Source organism: Notamacropus eugenii, chromosome 1, assembly GCF_028372415.1.
Source record: "Notamacropus eugenii isolate mMacEug1 chromosome 1, mMacEug1.pri_v2, whole genome shotgun sequence".
Lineage (NCBI taxonomy): Eukaryota > Metazoa > Chordata > Mammalia > Diprotodontia > Macropodidae > Notamacropus > Notamacropus eugenii.
Window position 1 is genome coordinate 328,633,498 of NC_092872.1, and position 14,741 is coordinate 328,648,238.

The following is a 14,741-nucleotide window of genomic DNA, read 5'->3' on the forward strand; positions in this document are numbered from 1 at the left end:
AGATTTATCAGGTTTTTCTCTAGAAGCAGATAGGTCCTTTGTAGTTGATGTAAATATTTATAGTACTCAGAATAGCTTAGCTGTTCACAATATTTCTTTGAAAATGAAAAGAGTGACCCAAATGTTACCAAGATTAGGAGGGAAACAGAAAACTGGGAAAGAATTTTTGCAAGTAATATCTATGATAAAGTCCTCATTTCTAAAATAGAGAGAACTGAATCAAATTTATAAGGATACAAGTCATTACTCAATTGATACATAGTCAAAGGATATGAGCAGACAGTTTTCAGAGGAAGATAAAAGAAAGACAAAGAAAGAAAGGAAGAAAAAGATGAAAATACCATGCTTCCATGTGTGTTCAGACAACATCAGTTCCTTCTTTTGTGGCAAATAATATACCTTGTCATAATTCCTTGGATTGTATTTCTGAAAATTACCAAGTCATTTACAGTTTTTTATTGCACAATATTTATGGTACTGTGAAAAAATTCTCTAAATCACTATTGATTAGAGAGATGCAAATCGAAACAACTCTGAGGTGTCATACCACACCTATCTGATTGACTAACATGACAGAACAGGAAGCTGATAAATGTGGGAGAAGATATGGGAGAATTGGAACACTAATTGTTGGTGGAGCTGGGGGCTGATCCAACCATTCTGGAGAGCAATTTGGAACTATGCCTAAAGGGCTACAAAAATGTACATACCCTTTGATGTTGGACTATTGCTTTTATGACTGTATCCCAAAGAGATCACAAAAATGGGTAAAGGTCCCACATGTACAAAAATATTTATAGCAACTCTCTTTGTGGTGGCCAAAAGCTGGAAATCAAGGGTCAAAGATTCTAGAGGCAAAATGCCATCCATGTCCAGAGAAAGAACTATGGAATCAGAACTCAGGGTGAAGTAGACAATTTTCTCTTGTGTTATGTTTTGTTTTGTTTTTTTCCTCGTGGTTTCTCCCATTTGTTTTAATTCTTCTATGTAACATAACTAATGTGAAAATGTGTTGAATAAGAATGTATGTGTAGAACCCATATAAGATTACATGCCTTCTCAGAAAGGGAGGGGAAAAATTTAAGACTTATGGAAGTGATGGTTGAAAACTGAAAACAAAACAAAAAATAAATAAAAACAAAAATGAAAACAGTGAATATACCACCCATGATGATGAAATCAAAGCAAGTATTAGGAGCTATTTTGCCTAATTATATGTCAATAAATTTTGCAATTTAAGTGAAATGGAAGAATACTTACAGACATATTAATTGCCTAGATTAACAGAAGAGGAAATCAACTATCTATAAGCCTATTTTAGAAAATGAAATTGAAATGGCCATAAATGAGCTTCTTAAGACAAAAGCCTCAGGACTATGTGGATTTATGAGTGGACACTACCAAACATTTGAAGACTGATTTTAAATAAATTATTTGGAATAAAAGGCAAAAAAAGAGTGTAACTGAACTCCTTTTATGAAACGAATGTTATGCTGATATCCAAACTAAGAAGAGCAAAAATAGAGAATGAAAATTATAGAACAATTTCAGTAATGATATGGATGTAAAATCCTAAATAAAATGCTAATCAGGAGATTGTGACAATATATCACAAAAATTATATGTTGTGACCAAGTGGGATTTATAGCAGGAATGCAAGAACAATTTATGATAAGGAAAACTGTTAATACAATTGATTATATCAATAACAGCAGTAATAAAAGTCATATGATTATATCAATAGTTGCAGAAAAATTGTTGACAAAAACAGCACTCCTTCCTATTTAACAAATACTTGAAAATATAGGTAAAAATAGATTTTTCCTTAAAATGACAGGAAGCATCTACCTCAAACTATCAGCTAGCACTATATGTAAAAGGAATAAACCTGTAACCTTCCCAACAATATAAAGAGTGAAACAGGGGTGCCTATTATCACCAGTATGAGTCAATATTGTACTAGAAATGCTAGTAATAGTAAAAAGAGAAGAAAAGGAAATTGAAGGAATCAGAATGGACAATGGGGTAATAAAACTATCTCTTTTTGTAAATGATATGATGATATACTTGGAAAATTCTAGAGATTTAACTTCAAAGTTAGTTCTAATAAAGAATAGCTTATGCAAAATAGTAGGATATAAAAGAAACCCATATAAATCATCAACATTTTTATATTTAACCAACAAAACTCCACAAGAAGAGATATTAAGAGATATCTATCCCATTTAAAACAAACATAGATAGCAAAAAATATCTGGGAGTATACCTGCCAAGACAAACCCAAGGACTACATGAACATAGTTACAAAAACAGTTTTTATACAAAAATGTCAGATTTAAATAATTGGAGAAATATTATTTGTTGGTGGGTGGGCAGAGTCAATATAACAGAAATGATAATTCTGCTTAAACTAGTCTACATATTCATTATCATTCTCACTCAAAGTGATAGTGTGATAGACCTTAGTCTAAAAAGACCAAGGTTTCCTATTGCATCCTGGACCATCTCCAGTCATCCTGATGAATATCGAGTCATCAGACCCAGATGATTCTGGAGGAGAAAATGAGGATAGTGATCTTGTTCAGCCCTTCCTCACTAAAATCAGAGTCAACTGCAAGTCATATCATCATCCTGATGTCGTGGTCCTCTTCAAGAATGAAGGACAAAACACACAATTAAATTGCTAAAATTATTTTGTTGAGCTAGAAAAAACAACAACAAAATTCATTTGGAGCAACAAAAAGTCAAGAATAGAAAAGGAATCAATGAAAAAAATGTAAAGGAACGAGGAGTAAGTAGCAGTATAAGATTTTAAATTGTTTTATAAGGTGATAATTATCAAAGCTATCTTGTACTAGTTAATGAATAGAAAGGTGGATCAGTGGAACAGTAAGTCTTGTTAAAGTGCCATAATTGGAAGGTAGTAGGAAGGAGTTCTTGGCTTTGCATGGGAAGGAAGTAAAGTATAGGTAAGACTCAAAACAGAAAGGAGTAAGAATAGAAAGTTTTGGATAAAAACTTCACTTAATTTTTGCCTAGAACCTTTCTCTGTTCCCAACTGTGAAGGATGTTTCTTAGTTGGAGCGTCCAGAATAGAGTCATAGAATATTAGAAATGGAAAGGACCCTAGAAATCTTCTAATCCAAACCCTTCATTTTACAGATAAAGAATGGTTCATGTTTCCATTAGTCTTCACAGCTATCACTAGAGAAATAGACCTCTCCCCAAAGTAAAATATCCTACTCAAGGTGATCCAGAAGTAATTGCTAGAACCAACACTAAAATCAAGTCTTTTGAGTTCTCTTTCCTCTACATTTGAATAGGGATCATAATTCCTGTGTCACCCTTGTTAGTCATAGTGCTGTATATTATATCTCTCTGTCTAGTTTAATGCCAGACATTTGGATATAACCTCGACTGACTGAAGTTTTATTCCATATTTTTTACTTGAGCAAACACTGAACCATTAAATTGTTTCTAGCATGGTAGATTTTTAGTAAATGCCAGTTAGTCTTTATGGTGAAGGTAATTTCACCTCCTGTTTCACAAATTGGGGTATATTATTGAAATAAATAGAGCAGTATTATTCATTATTATGCTTGTTATTTTACAAATGGCTTATCTGTCTTTGACATCTTGCCCCTTATCATAACCCAATTTGTGACTGAATGGGAAAAGTTAAGAAGAAATACAGCCTATTTCTCTAATGATAGCTGTGAAGACTAATGGAAACATGAACCATTCTAGAAAATTAACAATAATTTGAATACTGCTTCTTATGCTTTTAGAAGGTCATACAAATATCTAGCAAGAGGAATGGTGGCACATGGTGCAGTAGAGTTTTTCTCTTATCGTTGTCATGGTTTATGAGGAAAAGACCTATCAGCATGAACTGCACCCACATTTATTTGATTTTGAATAGAATTTTGCCATGAAAAATATTGTATCTTTAAGATTTCAAGCAGTTTTTCTGGGTATTGGAAGGAATAGAAAGATTTAGAAGACTTTAATAATCTTAGAAGCTCTAACCTTTGCTCCCTCAGCCATTTCATCTTTTATCCACCAAATAATAGATTGATTTCTTCTTCCATAAATTTAAATAAAGAATCTCCCTCACTCCTATTCAGGGACTCAGAGTTATCACCTAATCAGCTAAGATATCTTCTTTCTTTCAAATAAACATATACCCACCATGATTATATGGCTACCTCCCACATGCTATTAGAAAACAAGACATCTCCCCAAAATTTCCTTGGTTCCCTAAGCCCTTTCCATTGAGGAGTTGTCTGAATTATCCAAAGGCAATGGAAGTCTCTCAGTTGAGGGAGACTTTAAATACTTTTCCAGGACATACAGAATTAAGGTGATTTTGTGTTGGAGGACTTTATGCTGGAAAGTGTTAGCAGGAATCATGTCCAAAACTAGTCTATTTTTTTCAGATAAGTCTTCCAGGAAATTAAATCCTGGGATTGTACCTGGGAACCCTACCCTTTTTAGAATGGCACTGATTTATCACAGATGTCACTCCTAAGAGAATGGACATCTGGTTTAAACAGTCAGGTATATAATGTGGCAGGCAGCTAGGTGGTATATAGTAGATATTCTGGACCTGGAGCCAGGAAGATCTTGAATCTAAATACTGACAGACGCTTCTTAGCTATGTGACCCTGAGTAAGTTGCTTAACTTTTGCCTGGCTTAGTTTTCTTACCTGAAAAAATGGATATAATAATGGCATATGCCTTGGATTATCATGAGGATAAAATGAGATGATAATTTGTAAATTGCTTTGCAAATGTTAAAGCACTCTATCTTTATGGATGAAGACCTTTGCCCCATGCTTCAAGGCTCTTTTGAGCTAACCATGTAGCCTGAAGTTTATCCCATTAGGGGGACTCATCATCTCATTAGAAATAGCTTCATAAATCACCCAGAGTTACCTTACTAGGCAGCTCTGGACTAAGGGTGATTGTATGATCCCATGTCATCTGTTCAGTAACAACTAGGGTGCAGTAATAAATAGCTAAGCAACTGCTTTTTAAAAAATTCCATTTGTCTAGTTGTCAAGCATTCTTTTTTTCTCCCTCCCAATTACTCCACCTTTTAGAAAGAATGAAAGAGAGAAAAAAAGAGGAGAGAGGGAAGAAAGGAAGGAAAGAAAGAATAAAAAACCTTTATACTATATATGCCACAGTAAAGCAAAGTTAATTTTCCAAATTAGTAACATTAAAAAATGGGCTTCTTATTGTAGATATTAGTCCATCATCTCCTTCATGAAGTGGGCCTTTTTTTAGTTCTGTATAATCCTGGTTAATTAAGAATCAAAGTTTTTAAGTCTTTCAAAATTGCTCATTTTTATAATAATGCTACAATACAAATTGTTTTGGTTATGTTCACTTCCTTCAGTATCAACTTATACCAATATTTTCATGATTCTTTGAAACTTTATCTGCATAAAATTTTATACTTAATGTACTAGGATATTCCTTTATTCATATGTCATAATTTGTTCAACTATTCCCTAATTGATGGGTAGTTATCTCCTTACTTATCAAGTTTTAGTCACTGTAAAGAGACCTGCTAACATATGTTTTCCTTCTTTCTTTGATCCCTTTAGATTATAGGCCTAGCAGTGGTATGGGTGGGTAAAAGGGCAAGCACTGTTTAGTTGCTGTACATAATCCCAAATTGTTTTCCAGAATGGTTGGACAAATTCATAATTTTACTGTGTATCAATGCCTTCAACATTTATCATTGTATTTTTATCAGTTCTACCAATCTTATAGGTGTGAAGTAGAGCCTCAGAATTGCTTTAATTTGTATTTCTCTAATTATTAGTGATTTGAAGCACTTTTTTACATGGCTATGGATAGAATGAATTTCTTCCCTTGAGAACTACCTGTTTATATCTTTAGACCATTTATCAGTATGGGGATTGTTTCTAATTATTCTAAATTTGATTTAGTTATTTATCTTGGAAATCTTTATCAAAGAAGCTTGCTGAAAATTTTTTTCCAAGTTAAATATTTGCCTTATAATTTTAGACATATTGGAAAAACAACTTTTTTCAAAAATGATAGAGAGGCAGTTTTGGGAACTTATAGACTCAGAAGCCTAAATGTCAGTTAATCTGGGCACCTCTTTTATCTGTCAAAGACTTTACTCTGCCTTGTATATATAGACAGAGACCTTCAGGCACACAGGCCTTGTAAGGTCATAAGATCCCAAGGGGAAAAACTGTTAACAGCTTGCTTTAGATCTTCTGGGCTTCATTTGAAAGAGGCAGACTTAAGAGTGAAACAGTGATCTTCAGGAGATCTACATGGGGAATGTGGACTCTCCAACACTTAAAGAGTTCAATATGTCTTTTGGTTTGTGAGGAAATAGCGTTAGCAGCGTATTCCACACCATGTCTGCAATCTATTGTTGTTCAGTTGTTTTTCAGTCATTTCTGACTCTTCTTTGCCTTATTTGGAGTTTTCTTGGCAAAGACATTGGAGTGATTTGCCATCTCCTTCTCCATCTCATTTTATACATAAGGAATCGGAGGCAAACAGGGTCAAATGCCTTGCCCAGGGTCACACAGCTAATAAGTGTCTGAAACCAGATTTGAACTCAAGAAGGAGTCTTCCTGACTTCAGGCCCAGTGCTTTATCCACTGTAATACCCTGTTATGTGCTTTAAATAATCTTAGTTATCTCTGCCCATCATATTCCCTAAAACTTGACTGAACTGACTGGACCTTGCATTTTCTTTTTTTTAATTTGAAAAAAAGAAATTTAATTAAAAAAAATTAAAGACTGGGTCTCTTTATCTCACCTAGGCTAGAAATGCAATGGCTACTTATGTATACCAAACCCACTAATGCTTCATTTCAAACTTGAACCAGTTTGCCCCTTATTAGTCAACCTCCTGGTTTCTCAATTCCATGATCTCACTCTGTTGATACCAGACATGATGTAGATACTCAATCAGTCTAACTGACTGTAGGTAAGAAACCTGAAGTTTCATAGGATTGATTTCCTACCCCTTGTCTCTTAAATGAACTCTCATGTGATCTACAAACTCTGTTACTGTGGCATCATCTGGTTCAGTCAACATTAAGTAATCAATGTAGCAGCATACATTAATGCCCTCAGAAAGAGAGATCCACCATGAAGTAGCAGTATAAAGGAATGTTCAGGTAGCCCTAGGGAAGGACAATGAAGCATACTAGACAAAGGCAAAAGAAATATGAACTCAACAAGTCTTAATTACAGGAAAAGAAGAAGAAAAAAATGCATTGGCAAGCATAACCCATTCATCCATGGCCTGAGCTACTAGGTCTAACACTGGTGCAGTCAGAAGCAGCTGTTTCCAGTCACAATCTCTCTTCCTCACAGGCAGCCTAACATTATCGTAAGGGTAGGTGGGTAATAAAAGGTAACAAAATATTTCAGCTTCCTTTATCTCTATCACTAGAGAAGAAATATTGTTCACCTCCCTGAGGATCTAATTTTATTTGTTGTTAATTACATGGGATAGTTCAGATAACCCTAAGTGTTTCTATTTGGTTGTGCCCACAGGAGTATTCATTGAGGTTACTGAAAGGGTCCACAGATGTACTGACTCCCAAGAGACCATGATACCCCATTCCTCCTTGGTTTGATTTCTGTAGGCTTTCCTGAATGATCCCAGTGGAGCAGGGCCCTTACAGAACATCAAAGGATTGGGTGGCTCTAAAAAACCCAACCTCTGATGATGAATTTTTCTATACAGTTTTACTAGCACCTTCATAAGCTAGCCATCAATTACTGTCTTATCAACCCTATTTTTCAAAAACCTTTCCCAAATCTCCCTTGGGAAGAGGGTATCATTTTTCACCTCCACCCAGCAGGCTGGCAGGATCTATGACTCCTCTCCCCATTCCCAGAGTGGTTATTCACATTGACAGCAGTTTTACCAAAGTTGTCCCACTGTTCTACTTAAATTTCATCAGTTGATCAACCCATGAGTTGAATACTTTTGTGGTGGAGAACTGTAGCTGAAGTCTTAAGTTATTCAGTAGGGTGTCAGTCAACAGGCAAGTTTTTTAAAATTTCTAACATGTAACTCATGAGATCGTACTTAGCAATAGGCTAGTTGGAGGCTAGTTGTTTTTCCACTTAATAGTATTTTATTTTTTCCAATTACATATAAAGATAGTTTTTAACATTCACTTTTATAAGATTTTGAATTCCAAAATTTATTCTCCCCTCCCTTTCCACCTCCTCCCCAAGATGTCAAGCAAAGAGATATACTATACATGTACAACCATATAAACACATTTCCACATTAGTCATATTGTGAAAGAACCAGAGAAAAGGAAATAACGAGAAAGAAAAAAACAAAAAAGTAAAAATAGTATGCTTTGATCTGTATTCAGACTCCATAGTGCTTTTTCTGTGTATGGATAATATTTTCCGCTGCAAGTTTTTTGGAATTGTCTAAGATTGTTGTATTGCTGAGAAGGGCTAAGTATATCAAAGCTGATAATCTCACAAGGTTGTTGTTTTACTGTGTTCAGTGTTCTCCTGACTCTGCTCACTTCATTCAAAATCAGTTCCTGTAAGTCTTTCCAGGCTTTTCTGAAAGCTGTCTGCTTATCATTTCCTATAGAACAACAGTATTCCATTCCATTCCATTCCATTCCATTCCATTCCATTCCATTCCATTCCATTCCATTCCATATCACAGCTTGTTCAACTATTCCCCAATTGATAAGCATCCCCTCAATTTCTAATTCTTTGATACTACCAAAACAACTACTATAAATATTTTTGTACATGTAGGTCCTTTTCCCTTTGTTTTGAGCTATTTGGGATACAGACCCAGAAGTGGTATTGCCGGATAAAAGGGTATGCCAGTTTTATAGCACTTTGGGCATAGTTCCAGATTGCTCTCCAGAATGATTGGGTCAGTTCACAACTCCATCAATAATGCTTTAGTTTTCCAATTTTCTACATCTTCTCAAATTTTGTTATTTTTCTTTTCTGTTATATTAGCCAATTTGTTAAGTGTGAGGTGGTTACTCAGAGTTGTTTTAATTTGAATTTCTCTAATCAATAGTGATTTAGAGCATGTCTATGTGGCTATAGATAGCTTTAATTTCTTCATCTGAAAACTGGGTAATGACTTGTATTTTAATAAATTTGACTCAGTTTTCTATATATTTGAGAAATGAGGCCTGTATCAGAAACACTGGCAGTAAAAAGATGTTTCATAGTTTTCTGCTTATCTTCTAATCTTCTAATCTGCGTTGACTTTGTGCAAAACATTTTAAATTTAATCAAAATTATCCATTTTGCAGTGGATATTACTCTCCAGTTCTTGTTTGATCATAAATTCTTCCCTTTCCCATAGATCTGACAGGGAAACTACTCCTTGCTTTATTAATTTGCTTATGATATCACTCTTTATGTCAAAATCATATAGCCATTTTGACCTTATCTTGATGTTAGTGTAAGATGTTGGTTTATGCCTAATTTCTGTCATATTATTTTCCAGTTTCCCTAGCAGTTTCTGTCAAATAGTTAGTTCTTTTCCAGAAGCTCGAGTTCTTGGGTTTATCAAACAGTCAATTACAACTGTCTTTGACTACTCTGTCTTGTGAACCCAATTATTTCACTGCTCTGTTTCATAGCCAGTACCAAATAGGTTTGGTGATTGCTGCTTTATGATACATTTTTAGATTTAGTACCTTTCTTTGCATTTTTCTTATTAATTCCCTTGATATTCTTGACTTTTTGTTCTTCCATATGAATTTTATTATTATTTTTATCTCTTTAAATTAATTGTTAGTAGTTTGATTGGCATGGCAGTGAATAGGTTAAACTAATTTAGGTAGAATTGCCATTTTATATCGGATCAAGAGGTCCATGGGCAATTGACATTTTCCTAATTATTTAGATCTGACTTTATTGCTGTGAGAAATGTTTTATAATAGTGCTCATACAGTTCCTGAATTTGTTTTGGTAGGTAGATTCCCAAATATTTACATTGTCCACAGTTATTTTAAATGGAATTTCTCTTTCTATCTCTTGCTACTGAGCTTTGTTAGTAATATATAGAAATGCTGATGATTTGTGTGCATTTATTTTATATCCTACAACTACACTGAAGTTATTAATTATTTGAAGTAGTTTTTTAGCTAATTCTCTAAGATTTTGTAAGTTTACTATTATATCATCTGCAAAGAGTGACAGTTTTGTTTCCTCAGTGCCTATTCTAGTTTCTTCAATTCCTTTTTCTTCTCCTACTGCTAAACCTAATAATTCTAGTGAAATATTGAATAATCTTGGTGATAATGAATATCCTTGTTTCACCCTTGATATTATTGGGAAATGTTATAACTTATCCCCATTTAATATAATGCTTGTTGATGACTTTATATAGATACTGTCAATCATTTTATGGAAAACTCCATTTATTCCTATGCTATCTAGTGATTTTAACAGAACTGGATGTTGTATTTTGTCAAAAGCTTTTTCTGCATCTCTTGAGATAATCATATGATTTCTGTTCATTTTGTCATTGATACAATCAGTGATGCTGATTGTTTTCCTAATATTGAACCAGGCTTGCATTCCTGGTATGAACCCTACCTAGTCATCTTTCAAGAAATTACTAAGGAAAACTCCCCTGAGGTCGTAGAAGCAGAGGGTAAAACAGTCATCTAAAGAACCCACTGATCACCTCCAGAAAGAGATCTCAAATTGAAAATACCAATAAATATTTTAAAATCATGGCTTTCAGGTGGTCCAGTGATTCTGATATTGTCACTCCTACATCTACTTTCCATATCTGCTGTTTTTTCAATGAAATATTTCATATTGTTTTCTATTGTTTCATTCTTTTATTTTTGTTTCATTGTTTCTTTTCTCATAGTTGTTAGTTTCTATTTGCTCCACTCTGATTTTTAAGAAATTATTTTATTCAGTCAGTTTTTCGACTTCCTTTTCCATCTGCCCAATTCTGTTTTCTAAGGCATTCTACTCCTCATTGGTTTTTGGACATCTCTTACCATTTGAACTAGTCTTTTTTAGGTGCTATTTTCTTCAGTATTTTTTTTTTTTTGTCTGTGTATATGTCTCCTTTACCAAGCGCTTGACTAATTTTTCATGGTTTTCTTGCATCAATCTCATTTCTCTTCCCAGTTTTTCCTCTATCTCTCTTACTTGATTTTCAAAATCCTTTCTGAGCTCTTGAAATTCATAGTTTTCTTGGAGACTTTGGATGGAGGAGCTTTGTTTTTGTTGTCTTCTTCTAGTTGTGTGTTTTGATCTTCCTTGTCACTGTAGTAACTTTCTATAGTCAATTTTTTCTGTTTTTTTTTTTTTGTTAATTTTCCTAGTCTTTTATTTGACTTTTAACTCTGTGAAAATGGGACTCTGCTTCCAAGCAGGAGGGTACACTATTGCAGTCTTCAGGGTTTTATGCAGCCATTTTTAGAGATACTTCTAGGGACCTGTATGTTTTCAGCTCTTTAAAGGTGTTACGATATAAGGAGAGGTATTTACTATTCTCCTGGCCTGTGCTCTGTTCTATGATCCTCCTTTTCTGCCCGGGAACTGTGACGAGGTCTCCCCTCCACTGTGGCCTTAAGCTCTGCTGTGCTTGTGTTCTTCCTTGCCCTGGGACTGCCACCCAGGACTGTGATCTTGATCTGAGTATGGGCAAAGCAACAGAGTCCTTGCTCAATGCTAGCAAAAGGACCTTTGTAATCTCCTTCTGACCAGTTTTTTGACTCCCTTACTGTCTGTGGGCTGACATTTTCAGAAGTCGTGGCTGCCACTGCCACTACTCCTTTAATCACTTCCAAGGCTTGCTCCTGGTTTTTTGGGCCAGGCCTAGAGCTGTGTATTTTGTGCTATACTGTGTTCCTGTCTCACTCTAGTGCAATAGACCTTTACTGCCAACCTTCCAAGTTGTCTTGGGCTAGATATTTGTTTCACTTAATATTTTTGTGGGTTCTGTGTCTCTAGAATTTGCTTAGAGTCATTTTTAAAGGTATTTGGTGGGGTTTGGGGGTGAGCTTAGATGAGGCCCTGACTTTACTCTGCCATCTTTACTCCTTCTGGACCCTCTCAATGGTTTTCTTAATTTCAATTTCATTAATCTTTCCTCTGAGTTTCAGAATTTCTAATTTGTTATTTAATTGTGGGTTTTCAATTTTTTATTTTTCCAGCTTTTTAAGTTGCATGCCCAATTCATTTACCTCCTAGTGAACTATTTGATTTGTGTAAGCATTTAGAGATATAAAATTTCCCCTATGAACTGCTTTGACTCTATGCCATGAAAATATGTTGTCTCATTATTGTCATTTTCTTGGATGAAATTATTGATTGGTTCTATGATTTGTTATTTTACTTACTTAGTCTTTATGATTAGGTAATTTAGTCTACAATTAATTTTTAGTCTATGTTTCTATGACCCTTTATGTCATGTAATTTTTATTGCATCATGATCTGAAAAGGATGCATTTAACAGTTCTTTTCTAAACTGTATTGTGAGGTTTTTATGCTCTAATACATGGTCAATTTTTGTGTAGGTGCCATGTACCACTGAGAAAAAGGTATATTCCTTGCTATCTCCATTCACTTCTCTCTAGTGGTCTATCACATCCAACTTTTCTAAAAGTCTGTTCATCTCCTTAACTTATTTCTTGTTTAGTTTGTAGTTAGATTTGTCTAGTTCTTAGAGGGAAAAGGCAAATTTTGATTGTCACTGAGACAGATTGGGTTATAGGGTGTAAACAGCCTATGGAAGGAGAGAATTAGGAATGTCTTGAAGTCAGGTCCTACTGGCCAATTGTTAAATTTTTAGTGTTAGCATTTATACTTAAGAAATTGGTAAATACTACAAATCAGATCTTGATTTATTCTTTTGTTGATTTTCTTGATTCAAGAGTGATGGAGAAAATGTTTCTAATACAGATCAAACTTAAAACTCTGATGCATGTGCTTTTTCTTTTGAGAGCTAGTTAAATGTTTCTCAGCATACCCCTGAAGAGAAGGCACAAAGATCCCATCTATATAACTCATTTCCTTTAGCTGGATCTGCAACAATAGATGCTCAGATAGCTCCCCAAGCCTCCTTAGTTGCAGAAAGAGACACAACATTGACTCAGACCTCAGCAGTCCTTGCTCTGGTAATTCATTTGAACTTTTTCATGTAAATTTACCCAACTCTTTGGTCCATCAGAGGAGGAAATCATCATAATAAATGATAGATAGATACATAAACAAAGAAATGAATAAATAAGCAAATAAATAAGGAAAGAAACAATTTAATAAAAGATACCCAAACATATAAATTAATTAATAAGCTTTTGCCATGCTGACAAAGGCCCTCATCACATCACATTTGCAGTATTGCAAAAGCTTGCTGGTTGGTCTCCCAGCTACAAATCTCTCTGATTTTTCCCTATCTTTCACTAAGCTATTAAGATGATCTTTGTAAAGTTCATATCTAATCATGTTCCCTCATCCAATAAATTAATGAATGAATAAGCAAATAAATAAAAGTATTATTATATGTTGATAAGTCAGGGGTATTTCAAAAAATCAAAGAGATTTGCCAAGGCTCTAGAAGTCACAGAAGAGATAGCTCTTTTCCTTGTTAAAGTAAGTCCCTCTACAAGCACAAGTGATCTCATTTCATCTCATCTTCTCCAGCAGATTCCCCTCTCTATCATGCCTACACTCATTGAATGTCAATCTCTCCCTCTCTACTGGCTGCTTCACTGCTACCTACAGGCATGTCCATGTCTCACTAATCTTCATTTGGTTTATTCATCCCCAATGGCTAGTGTTCCTTATTTCCCTTCTTTTTTGTTACTAAACTGGAGGCCATCAATAAGAGGTATCTCCACTTTTTCCTCCAACTCTTCTTCACTCTTATAACACTTGGTTTCTGATCCCATCATTGAATGGAAACTATTCTCTCCAAATTTACTAATGATGTTCTAATCACCCAATCTAATGACTTTTTCTCAGTCCTAATCCTTTATGACTTTTCTACAGTCTTCAGCATTGTTGTTCACCATCTTCTCCTGAGTACTTTTTTTCTTTAGGTTTTTGTGCATAACCCTCTTCTGTTTCTTCCTATCTATATGACTACTTCTCAAGCTCTTTTCATGAATTTTTATCTGAGTCACATTTGTTAATTTTTGGTGTCCCCTATTGCTCTGTCTTGGACCCTTTTCTCTTCTCTTTCCATAGTATTTCATTTGGTGATTTCATCAGCTCCCATGGATTCAATTTTCATTCTTTTCTGATGATTCTCAAATCTTCTTGTCTAATTCTAATGTCTCATTTGAACTCTAGATTTGAATCTCCCTACAACTGGATGTCCAGGAGATACGTTAAACTCAACATGTCTAAAGCAAAACATTTTCTTTCCTCCCAATCCTTCTCACTTTCAAAACTTTCCTATTATTGTCAAGGGCACCACCATCTTCCCAGGAACCCTGGTTCACAAGCTAGGTGCCATCCTTGGCTTCTCACTCTCTCACCTCGTAGTCACTGTATCCAGTTGATTGTAAGGCCTGTTGATTTTTACCATCATAAAATTTCTCATATATGCCTCCTTCTCTACTCTAACAGGTCTAGTATCATGATGGATGCCCTCATCCCATCCCATCTGTAATACTGTAATAACCTAATTGTTGATATCCTAGCCTTTCCCCACTCCAGTTAATGCAAGTTCTTCCATTCAATTGTGA